Source organism: Diorhabda sublineata, chromosome 7 (assembly GCF_026230105.1).
Source record: "Diorhabda sublineata isolate icDioSubl1.1 chromosome 7, icDioSubl1.1, whole genome shotgun sequence".
In the NCBI taxonomy this organism is placed as follows: domain Eukaryota; kingdom Metazoa; phylum Arthropoda; class Insecta; order Coleoptera; family Chrysomelidae; genus Diorhabda; species Diorhabda sublineata.
The window spans coordinates 3,713,423-3,734,801 of NC_079480.1; the positions used below are offsets into that span (position 1 = coordinate 3,713,423).

At 32.1% G+C, this 21,379-nt stretch overlaps 1 protein-coding gene across 4 annotated transcripts in view; it reads right to left on the reverse strand.

The window, feature by feature from the left end:
* The window catches only part of LOC130446301 (homeobox protein homothorax), a 356,948-nt gene extending 354,034 nt beyond the window's left edge, over positions 1-2,914 (reverse strand). Inside the window, exon 1 of one of the 4 annotated variants that reach the window (XM_056782464.1) lies at positions 2,698-2,914. The gene's annotated coding sequence lies outside the window, so the exon portion shown is untranslated. The remainder of the gene's footprint in view (positions 1-2,697) is intronic. The other 3 variants (XM_056782466.1, XM_056782463.1, XM_056782462.1) reach the window with 3 other exon arrangements.
* Between the last annotated feature and the right edge of the window lie 18,465 nt (positions 2,915-21,379).

The window sequence follows — 21,379 nt, forward strand, 5'->3', positions numbered from 1 at the left end:
TTCTCCTGTACTCTCCATTAATAAGAAAGTAGAGAAAACACCTATTAGAACTCACAACAATCAATAAGGATTTTCTTTTTGTTTTCCAAGTCAATTCGATTCTATAAAACTAGATTCCAATTTATGCATTTCAATGATCAAAACAAGAAGTAATAATCGAACTCGATTCCTTGAAGAAAATTGTTTCTAAAACAGTTTGAGGTATCTATGGTGCTCTAGATGATAAGCATATTTTGTTTTGTTTTCATTTGTATCATGATTTTTGTTTTTACAGCTTCCATTCTCTACATGAGTAGGTAGATTGAGAGTGATCTGTAGCCTGGAGTAGGTAGGTTGAGACCTCGCACCATAATCCCTAATTATGGCTCCAAAATTGCAATCAAAAAAATTCAAATTTCCAAATAGTTGAAATCGTGTTCGTAGTTTCTGATTATATATTTTAGGGCTATGTTGTTTTTATAGAAGGTTCGGTATTTCAACGGTGTGTATGAAAATATTACCTGCCTTTGACAAATTTAGAAATAACATTCGTTTTAATCATACAAAGATTTTATGTCCTCAATATGTCAGAATTCATATTTCAGTATACGACAAATATACAACAATTTATTTACATGAACCCTTTCCAAGAATTCAAATTTTTTTATATTTGACTATAATTAGTTGTAACTTTTCTTCACATTCCACGGTTTGTTGATGTAGTTTAACTTTTTATTGTATTTATGATTTCTTAATCTATTTTCTAAATAATTAGATGTTTGTCCTATGTAAACAACATCACAATCCTTTCTGACTTACAATAAGTCTCAATTAATTTGATAGTTATTGAGATAATCCTTGTACATATGATAAGGAAAGTTGTTTTACATTTTAATATTAAGGATTTGTTTTTTTTCCTAATTAATTATATTTTTATGTAAGGAAACCAAATCCATTAAAATATATTTTCACTTTGAGATCCTATGTACTTTCTAAACAGTAATTATTTTGGTATAAAAAAATAAAACAAAATGAAATTAAAATAAATCATAAAGAAAAATATTTTGGTACTATGTATTCATAATCGACGACTTGAATTATGGTCAAAGTACAATGTAGAAATATGCTTTAAAAGTATAACAATATTAAAAATTACTTACAATAATTAATTGAAAAATTTGGTGTCTGGAATTTTATTTAATTTTATCATTTGAAAAATTCATAGGTTTCAAAATTTGCATTGACGCTTGACATAGATATTAATTTTATTGATTCTGGTTGCTATTCAAATCGTTTTAAATTTTCATTGGTCAGATTATGAATGACATTAAATTTTAAATAATTTAAAATTTTTAGACCAACTTTAAAATTATTTTTATAAATTTAAATATGATCATTGATAATTGCTTGATTTCGTATATGAAATATGAATTTTCACTATAGAGGTACTAAACTTTTTTATGATTAAAACAGATTGTGGTATATATTATATTTATATTCATATTCGGGTCTCAGATTATCTTTTAATTCAAATTTGTGCGTCAGCACGCAAAAATATTCTCAATTAAAAAAATATCTGTTCATTTTAAATCATTTTAAAAGCAAATAAAAATGGGGAAGGTCTAAGTATTATTGTGTTATTTTGTTATTATTTCGCCAAGATATAAATATTCTTACTTAAAAAAAAATGTTATTTGGGACCTAAAGTTGCTACAAATAATTTTGTTTGAAGCGACTTCCTACAATAAACTATGTTTGTACTCTCTAAAAACGTATATTTAGCTGAGATTTCAATATTTTTGAATAATATAAATATTTCTCGCTTTTAAATAAATTATTATATCATTGATTTTATTTATTAAGTGTCGTATATTTGAATAAATATAAAAATATTAACAATTCTGGATTGTTTAATAAATTTTCAATAATCTACGCTACTGTGCTAGGAATTTGGGTTGTTTAATACAATATCTTGATCCAAATTGATAGGAAATTTCAATCTTTACTTTTCTCCATATTTTGATAAGTTATTGAAATACTTTTTATTAGAATTAGTGTTTAATTATTATTTATAAATGACTAAATACTTCTCTGAATGTGTAGTAAATGAAACTAAATTTCTGAATACTGGCTTACTTTTTGGATGGTGATTTAAATATTAATTTTATTATATCATTAATATGACTAAGTAGGTATTTTCATTACATTTTAGAAGAAATATTTCTTGTCTATTTAATATATAGTTCATAACACGGTATCCATTCGTTTTTCCCGTGCCCCACCTTGTATGCACCCGGAACACGGATTATCCCGTGTTAGGAAGTTAAGCAGTACAAAAAATATTATAAAACCAGTTTCTTCTTTGACAATTCAGGAAAAATGGGGTCAGATCTTTCCTAGTCCTAAAGAAGTGAATTTGGTTGCACTAAAAATCTTGTACTTATCATCTTTCCATCTAACTATAAAGTCCAAAAACCACTTCAGCGTGGATTTGATAAGAGCCGATGTTTTCATAATTTAGAGATGAGTTGCTCTGATTTTTGTCTAATTTTAAACAAGATAAGGGCTTGATAGATGTTGCGTGTCCTGGATTTCAGTGGCCAGAAGTTGGTAATCCTGGGTCGTAATGACCATGTAATCTATAATTTCTAGTAAAGTACCCTTCAAAGCACGTCAGTATACAAAAAGTTATGATAAAAAATTAAAATATTTCCTCACCTACCAATCTCTTCACTGATCAATATGTTAAATCACACACTATCATTTTTAAACTCATTTTAAGTCTATTTTAAATCATTTTTATGAAATATCCGATCCAACGCCACGTTTGTAAATAAATGTTCAAACACAGGTATGGAACAAAAGTTTTTGCGGTAGAGTAGAACCAGTAGCAATTACAAAAAATTGTGGCAAACATAAAAAAGCTTCCATTAGAGCCATTGGTAGTCTAATTTTATTCATTAATGTAATTTTTAAATAATTATGAAGAGAAAAATATCCATTTCCTCCAAGATATAGATATAGTTTCTTTGAAGTTAGATGACGAAAGTAAAATAAAAATCAAAAAGAAATAGTTTATCGCAATTTGCCGATTCGAACAGTGTCGTACCGTACCAGAATTCAATTCATTCCAATCAACTATTTAAATTATTTTTTATAGGTATTATTAGGGAATTACTGGGACTCTCCACTTTAAATCGCGAATAATGAAGCATTCTTGTCCTCGTGACAATCTACTGAGTGATTTATTATTTCTTTAGCTAATACCATCAATGCACTTGGAAATAAAAAACATTTTCGATACCTGCACTCAATGTTATCAAGTGCTTACCTTAATAACAAGTACAGTTCTTTGAGTCGTCTACTATCTCATTGATTCCTCAACTCTTTAATGCATAATCCGTGGAGGTTATATGACATCATGGTCCTAAACATGTCCATTTTTTTATATTTAACCTCACAGTCAATTAAAATTTACCGAAAGATACCTCAAAGTTTATTTATAAATAGGATATGATTTGCTGGAAGAATTTCCAGAGTAGGAACTCTAATCGTGTTGTATAAATCATAAATCTGTCGTCGAATAAATTCTCTTCAATTCTCGTTACATTTAACTTTTCTTTTCGTAGAAAGATCCACCACTAGACCCTTGTAACCTTACCAATGTACTTTGTACACGCTGATATATTCAGCTTCGACAATTTGTCAACACTTCTGATAAGAATATTTAATTCTAACGTGTATTTGTATGTAGTTGACATAAGAAAAGTCGAAGATGGTTCCAGAAGGTCCTGGCCCTACAACGAAAACACAAAAATATATTTATTTGTTTACGTATTCTCCTTTTCCCAGCGATGTTCAATATGTTTGATACCCTTTTTATAATAAGAATCCTCATGCTCTTCACTGTTGGAAAATTCATTGTTGGAAAATCTTTGACCACCGAGTCTGAGAGCAGAAAATAATCTGAGGGGGCAAAATCTGTTGAATAGGTTGCATGAGGTAACAATCCAAACTTTACTTCATTAATTTTAGCCATTGCATTAACGTATGTGTGAGCTGGTGCCTTGTCTTGAAATGATTCTTTGTGGAAGAGTTCTTGTTTAATGCATAAAATTTTGTATGACGTGTTCACTTGAAATTTTGCACGTCAGATGGATTTACAGCTATGGAATTGTTACGAATGTTGCAAAAGTGATTGAGTGGCACAAAGTATTCAAAGAAAGTTGGAAAAATGGTGATAGAAAGATATAGTAAAGGCTCTAAACATTTCTGATTGATCGACTCAACATATTTTGGTCAATGTTTTGGGTACAAAAGCTGGTAAAGAAAATGTGAACCTTTTGCTAAAATAACGTCATGTAGAGGTCTCAAAGGATGCTTAACAACGTAAACGAGTACCTCAAATTCATCAAGAAACTGAAGAAAGAAAAAAAAAATTCGATTGTTTTCTCAAATTTTCGTGAGAGGGTTCATCAAGAGTTCATTGTACAGGATAAAACAGTCAATAAAGATTATTAGTTGGCTATTTTTAACCATCTACGCGAAGAAATTCATGGATTTCTCGTTAGATTCCAGAATGATTGTGACTGATTTCTTAACCACGGAGCTAGAAGTATATGGAGAATTTGATTAAGCGTTGCTTGATTCCTTCGCTCAAACGTTCCAATAAGGTCGTGTAATACTCGCTGTCGATAGTTTTTCCTTTTTCAAGATAGTCAATGCAAATAATTTCACGCGCATCCCAGAACCGACGCCATGACCTTGCCTGCAGATGTGATTGTGAGGAAACGGCACTCATCTCACGCACAGTTTTTTCATGTCCAAATCTCCAGTTAATATGCGATTTAGTGCACTTTTTGAAATGCCTATTGTGCCCAATAGTTCGGCCAAATTCAGTCGGCGATCATCCATTGCAACTATGTGTTGTCAACTCATTTAGTTAACCACTTCGATGCTGGTCTTCACAAGTCGTACTGTTGATACCGGGGAGCAGTCTATTCCAGAGTAGAATCTAGTTCAGTTTTCATGTTGGTCGGGATAAAACCTTTCATATAAAAGTATTGTATCACATAACGTTGACCAATTTTTTCCATGATTCCCAAATTCCATGAAAACGTTCACTATAAATAGCTGCCAAACAAATACTAAACAACGTGGCATCTTCAAACTTGAAACATATGCTGTATAGATTATGTACTTTCTAATACAGTTGTTCCTTTCAAGCAATTCTCGCCATCTTTAGATCTAGGTCTTCTGCGACCATCCTCGTAATATTAATGAAGACTTCCTGCATTGTACTTAAATGTATAAAAAGTACTTTGCAACACATGTTTATTGATTGAGAATGTTGATTCTTAATGTAAGATAGAAAGACTTAAAAGAAAAACAGTAAATGATATCAACAATTAGATGTTATAAACACAGGGAAAGTACGAATAAAAGGAGATACAATGGAAGAAATATGGACAAAATTTAGAAATATGATAATAAATATAGCAAAAAGACTAGGTGAAACGACAAGAATAGTTAGCAACACATCAGAACAAATTAGACTACGAAAAAAATACAAAGGAAAAAACAGAAACTGAAAGATTAAGACCAAAACAAAAGTAATAACCAGAATTTGGAGAGAAGATGTGAAACATATACAAGAAAAATAAAAAACAATTAATCATAATAAAAACTCACTCATAAAAATAAAACAGGCAAAAGAACATAAGATATAAAAGATGATAACATGGAAAGGTGAAGACAATATTTTAGAGACCTTTTAGAAGGAAATGATATAAACGAGGCGGTAAACAAACAAAAAACAAAAAAAATTATTCCAGATTTAAATAAGAGGTGTGAAATATGTTTGAAGCAACAAAATTACTGAAGAAACAAAGTATATATACGAGGCCCATCATTTTTTACCATGGTGTTAGATGAAGGTATAAAAAGAACAAAAGAAAACAAATAAAGCAGTAGAAAATTGGACACTTAGATGGTATATGATTATAGCAGTAGATGAGAAAATTTTGAACTCAAAAGTATACAAGGACAGTCTACAGATAATAAATAAGAAAATAAACGAACACCAGGCGAATCCAAAAGGAGAAGATACAAGATAAAACTAAAAGAATCAAACCAAACCAAACCATAGCAAACCAAAAATAAATGCTCCTGCATGGAATCAACACAAAATGACGAGAATAGGAAATAAAAGACTAGAGCAGGTGGAGGATTATTCAACGCAATTAAGACAGTTCCTATTCCAAATAGAAATACTGAAATAAATAGGAACAGAAAGATATAAAAATAGTAGCAATACCCAAATTGACATTTGGATCATAAACACTGACACTTGCACAGAACAAGAACAAGATTTATAAAAAGAGTAGAGAATAAAACAAGATACTACATAACAAGGATAGCATGATAAGATGAAATTTGAATATTAAAACAAAATTCTTCCAATGATATCAAGATTTAATCCAATAATAGTATTTTGTATTTTTAATTACATTCCAAATGTTGGGTGTTCTGAAAATTCTTTTTCACTTAATTTTTCCTTAGTTTGCACTCATGTACACCCGGAGAGCATATCCATAATTTTCGTATGTGATTGTAATTTACGACGTTAACTTTCAAGATCTTACACTTTCATTACGAAATAATATCCTTTTCTGACTGCACAGTTATAAATATAAATTTTCTTTGACACCAGCAAGACAGGCTCTTACACTTTTAATATTTGATGAAGCAATACGGACTTTACCTCACCTTATTTCCGCCAGATCCTTTGCTAGTGTGGTTCGCGCATCTAGACAACGAATTTATATAAAATGTACATACATTTGAAGAAAAGTAACATATAAATAGGAGTAGTTATACGGATCATGGGTGACAGAGCAATGAAAAGAGTGTACATATTTATTAAGATGAAAACATTACACTTAAAAAGACATTGTAATATACTTGTTCCACTTTTTGCAGTTTGTATTGAAGCTGTTCATATTATTTACCAGAGTCGATCATTTTCACTAATTTTCGTGTCCTATCGACGGACTGGACGTTCCAAGGTTCTCAATAGGTATTCTTTTCAAAAAATATCGATTCTTAAATCGATTCGAATCGCAACCTGATCATAAATCAATCTATTTTATGAAAAACAAGGAAAGCAACATGATAAACAATCTCTGCAAGGTCTTATAATAAAATTTGGGATTTCATAGTTCGGGGAATTCGATAATGACAAGTCTACTGGAATCCGAGGGTTCCACTGAATCGATTTAGAGCAATTTATCCGGTCCTAGGAATCGATTCTTCGAATAATCGATTTCAGATCGTTATATCTAGTTCACAGTCGTTCCTAACCTATTCGAGAACCTAGGGGAAGGGGTATAATTATTTTCGAGAATTGGTAATTTTGGAAAATTGTCGTCAATTTGACGACGAAAAAGTATTAATGTGTATACGTGAGAAATAATAATTTTTTATATATCTTTTATATAGTAAAATGATGGCCAGAAGACTTGAGTTGCAAAGAGAAGTTGAACGAATAATTAATGAGGAAGAAAGTATTTCAGAACCAGGTAGAAGATATTTTAGAAGTCGAAGAGATTGACGAAGATGAAATACCTTCTCAAATTTCGCCAAAGATGCTGCTGAAGCGCGCATTTGAACACAAAGCGCTGCACAAGAGACTGACAGTAGTTTGGCAGAATATAATCTTCCTTTGTCCAAGGCTCCTCAAAAGATTGTCCAAAAAAACTGCAAATAAAAATATTATTCATTTTCTGACAGGCAGTAAAGGATGAGCTAAAGAGTGTATAACTTTTTAGGATCATTTCTGATGACATGGTCGATAATATACTCGATCATACCAATAAAGAAATTACCAGACATTGTGTGAAGTATGCAAACACTGGGAACTCGATATACGCAAAATTCTTTTCGGCGGTAAAAAAAGATAATCATGCCAACGCCAAACGCATGTTCGATCCTATCACGTTAGGTTCATTTCATAAAGCTTGTCTAAGATTACGTAAAATATACAGTGACACCTGCAGAACGTCGTGGACGAGCAGCTTCCAGGATTCCGTGGCAGGTGTCTATTTAAAATGTAAATGCCTAGCTAGCCATCTAGTATGGCATAAAAATTGTGTTGCTATATGATTTTTCATCAAATTCCTAGTTCACGGTTGTCTATAATTAGGCAAAGGAACAAAAAACAAATGATCTACCAGTAGCAAATTATTTTGTCTTAGAACTGACAAAATCTGTTCATAGTAGTAATAGAAATGTAACGATAAACAGTATCGTCGGCAAGTCGGTGGGACCTTAAGAAAAGCGACTTACAATCCTAGAAGCAATAAGAAAAAATAAGAGGGAGATACCTCCAGAGTAATTAGAAACGAAAGGTGGGAATACTGAATCTTCAATGTTTTGTTTTCATCAAAATAAAACTTTGATCTCGTACATGTCAAGAAAAAATAAATGAATATGATTGCTATTTCCACATTGAATGATGGAGCAGAAATTTCAGAAGAAAATGGTAATTATAATCAAAGGAGGAGTGGACACTTTCGTCTAATATGAGTTGTAACTGAAAAAGAAGATGGTCACTATTCAAATTCCCCTTGGTGCACAGAATAAGCATTCCAAGTTTGCGTCCAAATCTTCGCCAAAATATTTGCGAGATACTCAAAGTAGATACGATAGATGAAGATGCGGATCTTAACGAGAAAAAACGTACAATTTGTTTTTATTGCCCACCTATTGTGTGTAGGAAATTACTAAATGCACCTCAAGTCAAGAAAAAATTTTGTTACTAAATATATGAGTAAGGATATGAAGCGTAAGTTAGCTTTTACAAGAAAGTTGTGAAGTCTTTTCGGTGTCTTAATAGTATATCGGGCAGTGAGTTTATAAGAATAAGAATATAACAAGATAGGCCGACGACAAAACTGAATAACAAGCTAGATTATCCGTGTCCGTATGCATCTATCATTTTAATTTCAATAAATTGACTTTGAAAAGTATACACCGATATTTTAAAGAAACGTACATTGCATATCGAGACAAACTTCTTTTAAAAATCTCCCACGAAGTCCGTCATCGCCAATCAACTTCCAGCCGTCATATGAAAAATGATGGCGAAAACCGAATAAATCTTTCAAATGCAAGTCGCCTTTGACATATTTTAGGCCAGTTAGGAGAAATACTTTTATTTAAATTATGTTTAAATTTTTATAAGAGTTATTTATAAAATATTTCACGTTGTAATACATTTAAACATATAATCCATTATTTATTAATTACCAACAAGACTTTTTGATAACGGAAATGTCGGCGTTTCAGTAAAAAGTCATGATATGCATCGGTGAATTGTTTATCCTTGATAAGTTCTCAAAATAACTTTTTGAAAATGGGTATCATTGAAAAAAACCCTCATAAATCTTCAAATAAAACTATTCTTTCTATAGAAATTTTTGAATGTACGACACTTTCTATTTTGACATCTGTTCTTTGGTTTTTTGTAACTATGATGGTATTAAGAGCCTTGTGAATATTTTCAATTTTGTTATTGAGGCTGTCAATCTTAGTAACAGTAGCGATTATTATAATTGACGAATATTTATGCGTGCATGTATTTACAAGATTTGACAATTATAATTATTAATAAATATAAATAAATAATTAATAATTATAAATTATAGAAGTACGGTTTTAGACATTTATTAAAAACTGTATATATTGGTTGTCAATAGACTTTAATAGTAGATCCAGGATGCACCTATCAAGCGAAGGAATTCTTGGTGTTGGATACGTAACCTGTGCAACAAAGTCTTACTCATTGTTGCCCTATATATACCAATAGAAGGACAAAAAATGTCTTCCAAGAAGAAAAGTATAAACGCAGTATTGGCCATGTATGATTTTTGGTTATTTCAGCAACCAAAAAAATATGTACGCAGTCGACGGTTCACAACGAAGGATGAGATAGATTTTTCTATTGCTTTAGCTGTTCTTTGATCTCTGGATTTTCGTAGAGGACCTAACACTTATCTCTTGTAACAAAAGTATGTAAGTACTTGTCGGTACTAGTTAGTACTAACGCCATTCGTTTCATTTTCTAGTCCTCGTTTAATTCTAGGTAAAAAACTAGTTTCCTTAACTTGATATTCACAATCTTTCTGTCGGGGCTGTATTTCACATTCGTAAAACTAGGTGAACCAGACCAAGTAGTACGTACATTATCTGTTGAAGACACCCCACCTAAACATGGATAAAAATGTGAATGCGGAGAACTGCATCACCGAGTTCACCTTTGAGACGATAGTTCCTGCCGTTACGCCGCTGGTCGTCCTGAGCTAGGTAGTTCATTCCAAAATCGGAATATCCCGGTCAAAATTGAGTTTTTTAGTTTCCTCTTTTTCATTTTCAAGTCATCTAACTCTTTTAATATCGACTCTGAGCGTCTACCAAAATACTATTTTTTTAGTTTAGGCCTCTATGAACAAAATATCACGGAAGCAGCATCCAAAAAAATCCTCGCATTCATCTGTTTTGGCGTAGAAGTTCACCAAAGTTTGGCGGTAGAAAAATGTGAAGCGTAATACTGGGCTTGGCTGAATTAATTATGTGGATTACATGTGCAATCCCGACAGTACCCAAATCTGGATTCCCTCTTAGAGTATCCATGTCTCCTGGATAACATAACGTAGTCACGTTGAATTGCAGTAGCTGCAGACTTGGGTGTTTAACAAGATATGAAAGGGATCGATTTTAACGACCATCGCATTAGCCTGTAGCTCTACGATGGCCGATGAGTAAGAACTAGTCTTAGTGGCAGCTGCAGCAAGAGAAAAGGCGCAGAAACATGCTGTCTGCAATTACATGAAGTACCTTTAGCAATTGCCAATTTTTGCTAACGAAATATATGGCGGGCCAAATAGCATTACATTATTTAGTAAAATTGAAATATTGTTTTAATTTTTCTGAAACACTAATTTATTGTGAAATATTAAAAAATAACATTTTCAATTGCAATTAATTGAACTCAAGTTAGCCGAGAAGTAAAAGGTTGAGGAGCGCTGGTCTCTGTGGGAACATGTACGTGTGGAACTGTTTTTGTTTTTGTATGACTTCATCATAAGCCGGTTCCATTTGTGATGCTGAATTGCTAACAATGAAAAAAGGAGGTCATCCGAAAGCCTATTACGAAGACAATTTTTGCTTAGTTTCATTATTGAAAACGTTTGTTCGCACAACTATAGCTTGTACCAAACGTAGCCATTATTTTCTGGGCATGAGCAACTATATTTGGGTCTTAGATAAACACTTATGACATTCCAATTTGGTGGTGTTCAAAAATAGTTGCTTCAAATGGGTAGCGCGTTCGACGAAAGACGCACCTACTCGAGCTTCATTTCACGCTGTACTTGATTTTTGTTTGATGATCGCGGGCCGGATTTCAACGCTTTGCGGACCGGATACAGCCGTAGTTTCCCCATCCCTGGCCTAGTAGTCGTATAAGTTATTATATTTTGCCTCATAATAATAGTCGAATTTGTTCTTGTTTCTTTTCTAGTTTGATATGAAATTAAGCTTTCAAAAATACACTATATATTTTATTATTGGCGTTTTGACTGGCCTAGATTAAATCTCTCGTGAACGAGTCGTTTTTGACACGAACAAGTGATCGTACGACGCCGCTCGGTTAAAGGCGGCCGTCGTCTTGCGAGCGTCGCTGTCACAAGTGACGGTTGAAATGACGGCCGACGACTACGTCGAGAAAGATATGTCGGAAGTTGGATGGTTTTTTTTTTGGAGTTTATAGAAAGTGACGCGTTGGCGATTTATCGAATGAGAAGAGTTAATTTCAGGGGGATGTTGATTCTCTATAAATAAAAAATTAGATGATGTATTCAAAAATACATCAAATATTGATGTTAAGAGTATATTCGAGTTCAGTTTGTGATCATATCTATTTATCCTGGTGATAATCTTTATTTTACCTTTATTGGGAATTTTTGAATGAAATTTAAATGGCAATTTATTGGGAAATGTACTTGATATACGAGAATGGTCCCAGAAGTACCTGGGTCAACAAAAAAAACACACAAATTTTGTAAGAAAATATATTTATATTTCAATGTAATCTTCTTGTAGCTCCTTACACTTTCCCCAGCGATCTTCAATAATATTAATGCCCTTTTTATAATAAGAATCGGCAAGCTCCTCAAAGTAGCCATTAACTGCCGACATCACCTGTACATTATTGGAAAATCGTTAACCACCGAGCCACCGAGTCTGAGAACAGAAAATAATCTAAATCTGGCAACTAGGGTGTATGAGGACCAGTTCAAACTTTAATTCATCGATTAAAATAACGGATGTGTGAGTTGGTGCATTGTCTTGATGAAACAAGATTTCCTTCTTAGCCAAATGCGACCGTTTTCCTTTTTTAAGACAGTCAATGAAATTTTTTCCAAGCGCATTCCTACAAATCGACGCCATGTTTTTCCAGTTAATATGCACTTTTTGAAATGCCTAATATTTGACCACATTCAGTCGGCTATCATCCAGAGTAACTAGGTGGATTTTCTTGTCTTTGAAGCCGGTTTTCTCCTTTCAGTCCATTTTTTTGATTATTCCTTTGTTTCGGGAGTAAAGTGATGGACTTACGTTTCATATATGGTTATAAAAATTCGGCTTTAGGAAACAATGTCAAACAATCGATGGAAATATCTTCACGACGCTTTTCTTGTTTCATTGTTAGCAAACACGGCACCTATCTTTTGAAATGTCTACTATATCTGCTAGTTCACGGTTAGTGGACGCACATCCAGTACCGCTTTGTGGATTTTCTTCAACATTTGGTCGACCACAGAGATGCTGGTATTCGCAGCTCGTACGGCCTCGTTTAAACTGTGCTTCTCAATATTTTACTGTTGATAACGAAGGAGCAAGCTTTTATATTGGTTGGGCTCAAATAAAAGTAATGTGTCACATAGCGATGCCCATATTTACATATATATAGGTTGTGTACTTTCTGATACAATGGTATTTTTCAAGCAACTATCGCCGTCTCCAGTTACTTCTGGGACCATCCTCGTATAGATGTATAAAAAGGTGATCCATTCACGATTTTTTGATGAAGATTTTGTATTCATTACTCGAATCTGTAGCTACTGTAACAGTATGTTGTCTTCTATTGAGATTAGAAGCTGTCTACAAGTACGTATATTATACTAATGCGGTATAACAAAGCCAAAATCTGTAGTATATCATTTGGAATAAAACTTTTATGGATATGGTTTTAGGAGAGCTACACTTTTTAAAGAATAACAAGTGAAAAAATAAAAAAAATTATACGATATTTTGGTAATAGATATAAATATTGTTTAGTTACATATTTTCTCATATTTGATTCCATTTTCCTCTTTTTAGAGGAGTGGATTCATACTATATTATACAATATAAGCACACTCATAGATATACTAGAATGGTTTGAAAAGCTCCCGCCCTTAACCTGAAGATGTCAGCACTTATTAATATTAGTCAGCGTAAGCAATTCGCGCGTCGCTTTTTTTGATCATTTTGGTCCAAAAGCGAGTCCAAAAATGAGTGAATCGCATTTCGAATTGTTTTACCAACCACTGTATTCACCAGATCTGTCCTCCATTGACATTTTTCTGTTTTCTTACCTTAAAGTTTCACTTGAAGAAGATTTTCATCAGGCGTGGTCGTTATCGTATAAGTGAACCCCTATTGTTAGTCGAAATACGGTTTTTTTTATTAATTTGTGAGGTTTTCAGACAACTCTCATATTTTGTTAAACTTATTTTGCCACTAAGAATTGTTCATATAGTAAATGGACAAACTAAATACGAAGATTTAACCCACAACAATTAAATGCGGAATGTTTTATAACAAATATTAATCTTCATATATTTGAGGATGGTTTGCGAAAGTTATAAGTATATTTAAAGAGATATACTGAAGGTATAGATACATTCCCCCTTTAGAAAATACGCCAAAGTCATAATAAGCATTGTAAAGTGGATAATATTTTCAAAAAGTAATTTCATAATTGTAAGAAATGAATAACTAATGAAGATTTGTGGAAATTGAAGACCGGAATTATGAAAATCTATCAGCAACTTTGTTAGATTATTAAAGACCCTTCAAGAATTCTAGATATGGATACGGACAATAATTCTTAATGAAATAACCTGTATATTACCATCCAGAAAGAGCTAGCTCCATTTTGTTTATGTACTTGTTTTTTTCTGTAGATTTGAATCAAGGTATTTGTTGAAATTCAATTGCTTATTGCCTTTATACAACAAAATTTGTTATGAAATAATATGAATTTTTGAAGAAATTCCAATTATTCCTTAAGCACTCATCAGTAGTTTAAATTCGTACACATCTGATTTTAAAACATTCGTTAACAGGTTCTCAAAACATGTCATTTTCTAAGAAATATGGGCAGGCAAGAAAAATTTATTAGAACGTATCGTATTTGTAGCGATTCCTTGGTAAAACTTGTCATTTCTAGCTGGTTGCCTCAAGTTAATAATAGAGCGTCTGCTGAAGGAAATATGTTGACTTTTGATATGGGACAGACACATAAAAATGTTTTTCGACTAGACCGAAAAAACATTTGAATAATCCAAATAACTTACATATCATTGAAACAATATTATTTCGGTTTAATTTGAAAATGTTTTTATCATGGAAATTATTAGAAACAAAATCTAATTAAATTGCGTACTTCGGTGATTTGTACAATAACAGTCGACATTATAACTAATAGACCGTCAACGAATTTCATTTAATATCGATATTTTTGAATAAAACAATAATTCACTAAAAATTTTTAGACTGATACAAAACTACGGTTGCCTAGTGGACTCAATTACAATCGTGAATCGCAAAAATTTTTCGCTGCTTCTTTCAGTAAACATCAGTCGTGACCACGGCCGAAAAGCTTTTCTGTTTTATTAGTTCATTAGTTAATTAAAAACTAAATAAAAAGGTAGCTTATCAGTGTTCTGTCTTGACTATCTACAAGTCAAGCATATTGCCAAAACGTTTTTTTTAGCACATATTTTATTTACGGGACCAGAAGTCGCATGATCTTGAATCTAATCATTAAGTTGATGTATACAGATTTTTTATTATCGCTTTCAGTGACCCAATTGTTTACTTCCATTCGTCATCCTTGCTTCTAAATTTCCTCTCTCGTCAACGTCGTCCTTGTTAACCACCCCAAGATATACATAACTTTGAACTAAGCTCATGACTTTTTCTTCTGTCTGTGTATACCAGTAATTGTGTTGTTTTTTTTTTAGTGTTTCTTTTCCGCTCAATCCCATTCTAACTCCATCCATTCTGATACTATATTGAACAGCCAGTTTAGTGGATAACGGATTTTCCTGTTTTAACCCCGTATTGGTCTGAAAACATTTTCATAACCTATACTTTGCCTTTTTCTTCGTTTTTGTATGTTCGATTATCATTTTGGTAAAATATATACAGTGAGGAAGTCCTTCAGCAAACGTTCCTCTTTGAACGAAAAACATTTACTTGTGAGATCGTGAGCGATTTCTACTCTTAAATCAATCATCAACATTATAAACATTTTCAAGTACACAGATTTAACTTTAAGTGTACTATTATGGTACATTTTGTTCAAATTCCAATAAAATTGCAACTTTATAGTCGCAGAGTGACAGCAGGTGTAAAATGCTTGTCTCAATACATGAATACATGAGATACATAACTTGAAATACACTGTAAGTACGTAAGTCCATTATTTGATTGTTGGCCACAAGAGAAATAGAAACATACACGAATAGTGAAGGTGCTTGTCGATTATCGAGAAATAATTAATGAGTTGTAGAAGATTGATCCACATGATTGTGCTGCTAGTTCAATTCGTACAATTCTTCTTCATGAAAATTACATATCACTGTGTTATTCTTATATATTTATATAGTGTTAACGCCAAGTAAATTTAGGTATAAAAAACAGTATTAGGTTCAGTAGAATCAGTAATAACAGCCATCTTTTTTCTGGACGATGAAAACGGCGTTGCCTTCTTCGGAGCAGGTTCACCCTTTGTAATCCACTGTATTAATTTGTTTCTCGTTTTAGGAGGGTAGTGGCAGATCCAAGTTTCATCGATTATTCTCAATCGATGGAAAAAATTCGACTCACCGCGTCGATAAATCCTTGGAAAGATTGATTCCAATGCGCTTTTCTCACTTTGCACTAAAAGCGGCAACCAACGCGCGAGTAGTTTACGCATGCAAAATTTTTAAGTTAGTGTATGGCAAATGCGCTTTTTTTTATTTGGCGATAGCCTTTCCAATCTCTCTAACCCCAGTCCATCGGTCAGTCAATCTGATTTGCATTCAGCTGCCCACAATTTTACTATCGTAAATGGATGTGCAAAGTCTCTGTGAAGTATCTAACTCTTCTTCCTTTCAAAATCTTCAGGTGTTGTATCTTCGGGATAAGATCGAAAATTTTCCAGATAACCCTTTTAAGGTTTAATTGAGCTAATGATAGTTGAATATATGCAGTAAGTTTTCTAAAATTACATAGAGGGGAACGGAATATCCGATCATTAAAAAAGCGCTCTTCCATCTTACAGAAAATAACCTTCAAAATTATTTGTCAAGCTTCGTTATTCTGGAAACTGTATCATCAATTATGATGTATAGTTAGTTGATCATGATTTCTTCAGTATTTTCGTCAAGTTTACAATATAATAATTTTGATAAACTCATCTGCTAGCTCAGAAATTATATTTTTGTCTTAAATGTAGCATTAAAATAAAAACACTATAAATTTTCTTTATCTTTTATTACTTTTTAATGTTACAAATGGGGTTAACTCTATACAACAAATCTTTCCTCCGTCAGGTAAAAGAATATCTTTACCTGTTCATAAACTAAGTATTAACCAAGTGTGGTAAGCAGAAACGTTAAATAGCTAAACCGTAAAGCTAATTAGTTAACAAACAGATTAAATTGTTCAAAGTTTTTCTTAATATTAAAATGTATTTGATAATTTATGGTACCTATTATAAAACATTTTTATGGGGTGAAGTGGCCTATGGGAAGCACAAACAATGGCTTTCAAATAATGTGGTTGAAATAATAGATGGTGGTCATCCAAAAACTATTTTTAATTACGCAGTAATTCCAGTCTAAATGAAACATTTGTAAATTGTACCGATTCTTACCTTGTTGAAAGTTTTCCAGTGATTTTATAGCTATCTTAGGAAAATATTAATCCCCATGCACAACTTTACGTCTCTACTATACAGGGTGTGTGGGATTAGGTAAAAAAAATTTAACAGTGAGTAGAGGATGTGAGAATAATGCTGCCCCTGTCCTTTAGATTGTAGTGAAGGATTATTCATTCCTTCAAACACACTACACGGATATACGTTATCATCCATTAAAAACATTCTTCTCGGTCCACAAATTTTTTAATACTTTGTCAAAGTATTTACTGATTCACTGAATTTTTCTCGATACATTTGCCGTAATACTCTCCAAAGTTTTTCCAATAAAAAAATGATGCAGCCACTAGATACACACTGGTTGACTTGTATGCTGGACCCTCATCACTCCGGCTTCATCATAACTTTGTGCAATCAGTTTATTACGTAAATATGGAATGTAAAGATTTCTAAAAGTTAAAATTATTTTACTTAGTGTTTCTACAACATTTCTCTCAGGAATTAAGTATTTTGTTTGGTTAACCATCGCCAAGAAATTAACAAATAACAATTAATTGAGATTTGGCAGCAACGTCTGTGGTTTCATCCACCATGATCGCCAAAAAAGAAAAAGGTTCATGACACATTCCCATCAGTTTTTGAGGTACTCACTTGGAGTTGCATCTAATTTAGTCGACAATTTGTCACAATTATGAGGTATCTATAAAAGCAGTACCACTAACGAGGGAATTGATGAAATAGTAGTATTAAATTTCGTACTGAAGATCTACAGCCACATAAAAGATCTCAAATAATTCTACAGATGATAAACCTCGGATGTCAGAGTATTTTTTACCTCACTGGTTGTTTATTCTATGTATTATAACGGAATATATTGATGCAGGACAGTTCATTAGCTTCGAGCCCGTTCCTAAAGGAGCTGAAGCGTTTAGTTTTTTATGAGTTTCAATTATATAATTTTTACTAGTTTTAAACAAACGCTTATTTTACCTAAAACATTTTTATTGGTATACATAGCGCTATACCAAGTTAAATAACAAAGTTGGGATAAATATCTTGACTAAACCTTGTTCAGACCATTCAGAAAAGAAGGTGGAACGCAAAAGTATGATAATTCATTCTTTTTAATCCAAAAATGAAAACTTTTCAGTGAACCTGTTTTGGATTTCCCGTCGTTTTTCTAATTCGGATAAGGTTCTATCAACGATAAGAAATGTACTAATTCTAGAAGTATCACTTACACTCATTCTAATTTCTTTTCCAACAAATCTATAAAATTTTACCGATTCCCTACAAAAAATGGAAATACAGATCAAGGTAGAGACATTTTGCGATTGTGACGAAACTAACTTAAGTAATTAATTGCAATTTAATAAAGTACATGTAAGGTTTGAGAGATTATATATTATTTACTCCGAACTTCAAAGAGAACTATGTATATGTATCATTGATATCAGTCATGAAATATTTTGATCCCAAATATGCCTACCTAGGCCCCAGCCTCTAGGAAAATCCACCACTGTTATCTTATGAAGTTTTGTCATTATTAAATGTTTTTTTTTCAATATAACTAGTTCAAATTATTGAGAAGATTCACTCGACATCAACAAAGTTTTTCTTATTGCAAACTCTCCAAAAAACAACAAAGTTGATATTGAAATTTTCCACATACCGTCGCTTTGTTCATGCCGAGCGGTTCTATTCGATATTGTGAAGCATTTTTCGAATAACAAAATGAGAAAAACAGTTGAATGGGAGCGCACTGACGAGTATCTGTCACTCTTTTCGAGTTGCACAATGGGCCGAGTATTGATGAACAAAGAAAAGCACCGTCAGTGTAGACGGCCGGAAAATGCCTGCCTGAATAATGCCTGTTACGCTATTCTCGACTATGAAATTTCAAATGTCTGTCTCTATATGTCTCGAAACGACCAGTTTTCATATATATTTGCATTAATTCAATTATTAAGTAGATATGGAAATCATTAAACTGAAAAAAATATTCTAGCTGAACTTTGAAATTGAAAACTTGATGTACCAATTATCTATGAGTTGGTAAGAAAAAGGAAAGTAGAGCATAGACAAATGAATGATGTAAAGAAAAAGAAGAATATTTAACGATAATTAATCTAAATTTCATCAAGTTTATTATAGAAAAACCACCACCATATATAATGTAAAATTATGTATATAATTTCGAATGATATTGCGGATTGTGGACTCGAAATGAAACTGTCCAAAAGTTTTTTAAAATGTCAACGTTTCGATCTTTTATTTGACCTTTATCAAGGCTTAAAATACAAGATACATAATAACTCAAACGTTGATGAAGATAAGCAAGTAAACAGTGAAATTAGAAGTAAAAAATAATAAGATAGTGTAACAATATAAATATCTATATATGTATATATAAATAAATAGGACAAAAATAAGAACATCTTTGTATAAAACAGAAAAACAATGAAAAAGTTATTTAAAGAAACCATGTATTTTTAGCCTTGATAAAGATCGAATAAAATATCGAAACGTTGGCATTTTAAAAAACTGGTGGACAGTTTTATTTTGAGTCTTCAACAATAATATCAACAACGACTTGTTGTATATAATTAGCTGTTACCAAGAGAATGTTTTGCTTCAGAAATCCAATGAAATCAAATAATTTGAAATCATATGATTGTAGACCACGAATCAGTACAACATTTTACAGAAAACAGATCCCATGAGCTGTTTTCACTTGCCAAGAATACATATATTTCAAAATGTCACAATTTGGTTGTAATACTGACGAGAATTTTAATGAAATTATAGAATTAAACATACTGAACATCATAATCGAATTATTAACAGCAAGTTCCTCCTGATTTGCGGTGAAATTAGTTGCCAAATAACTGAACTTATCCATCTTCTTAACAGTTTTTTAAGCTCTTATTGATTCGCATCTCTTTCGCATGTCCTTCCCTTGTGGCGTACGTGTGGTGCGACTCAATTTGAACGAATCTTCAAATAACAAAAGAGAGCTGTTAGATTTTTATTCGGACTAAGCATTAGGGCTCACTGGAGGGACTTCTTTAAAAGATTAAAAATTCTGACTCTTCCTTCCTTATTCATATTTGAATTCGTTTGTCTTATTCGTAAGCACACGGCTATTCACTAGTTACTCTCCACGTTCAGAATTAGTTAGGAGCTCAATATTTTACAATGCAAAAAAATGCACAATCACTTGCAAATCGATATCATCTTTTTTCGCATTTCGCAATAATTTGAGGACATATAGACTGGAAAGTGCCTTCTATTCTATAAATGACTCCTATTTTGCTAATAATATTTGTGTAATGTGTAATATTGGTTCAATTTTGCTATGGACTTATATCCTAATTATTACCTATTACTATTACCCATAATTTTGTTATTCATTTTGGTTTTCGTCTGTATATTGAAATTTTATTTTATATGTATCTCTATTTAGTTAATTTTAAGTTTATTTTTTAGTTTTTACAATCTTTTGTCTACAAATTGTCTACAATTTGTTGACAATAAAGCACATGAAATACATCTTCATCAGTTATAGAAATTAACAAGTCTGGATCTCCACTTAACTTTTCTAATTGTTTTTTTGTTAATATTTTTATAATTTTCTATAATTAACATTTTTTTTCCTACGGCGTCGGTCTGTTTCCAAGCAATAAGCTTTCGAAATCTGTTGTAAAATTTTTTCGGACAATCTCAATGCCCTTCGATTATTACTACTGAAAACTAACTTCGTGGTGTCTTTTTTACTTATAGATGTATAAGAGAAAGAGAATATGTTTTTTTTCTCATAAAAAACTGAATGAAATTCTCAAAAATTAGTTTAGAGAAAACTAACTCGGGCGGGATGACTATATTTTCTTAAAAAGACTTATGTGGGATCGTAGAGTTGAAGTAATTACTTACTGTTATATCTCAGTGCCAATCCTTTTTGCGAAACGTGCAAAAAATTGTAATCATCTCTCACACATTTGTGAAAAACATTTCCCATTATATTAATTCCAATATTGCTAATGACTTAAGGGATTTAAGCCAATTGGTACTGCTTGAAATTCTTACCTCTCTGGGATTAAAATTGTAGTAACTGCAAAGCAAAATTTTGAACCTTGAACAAAT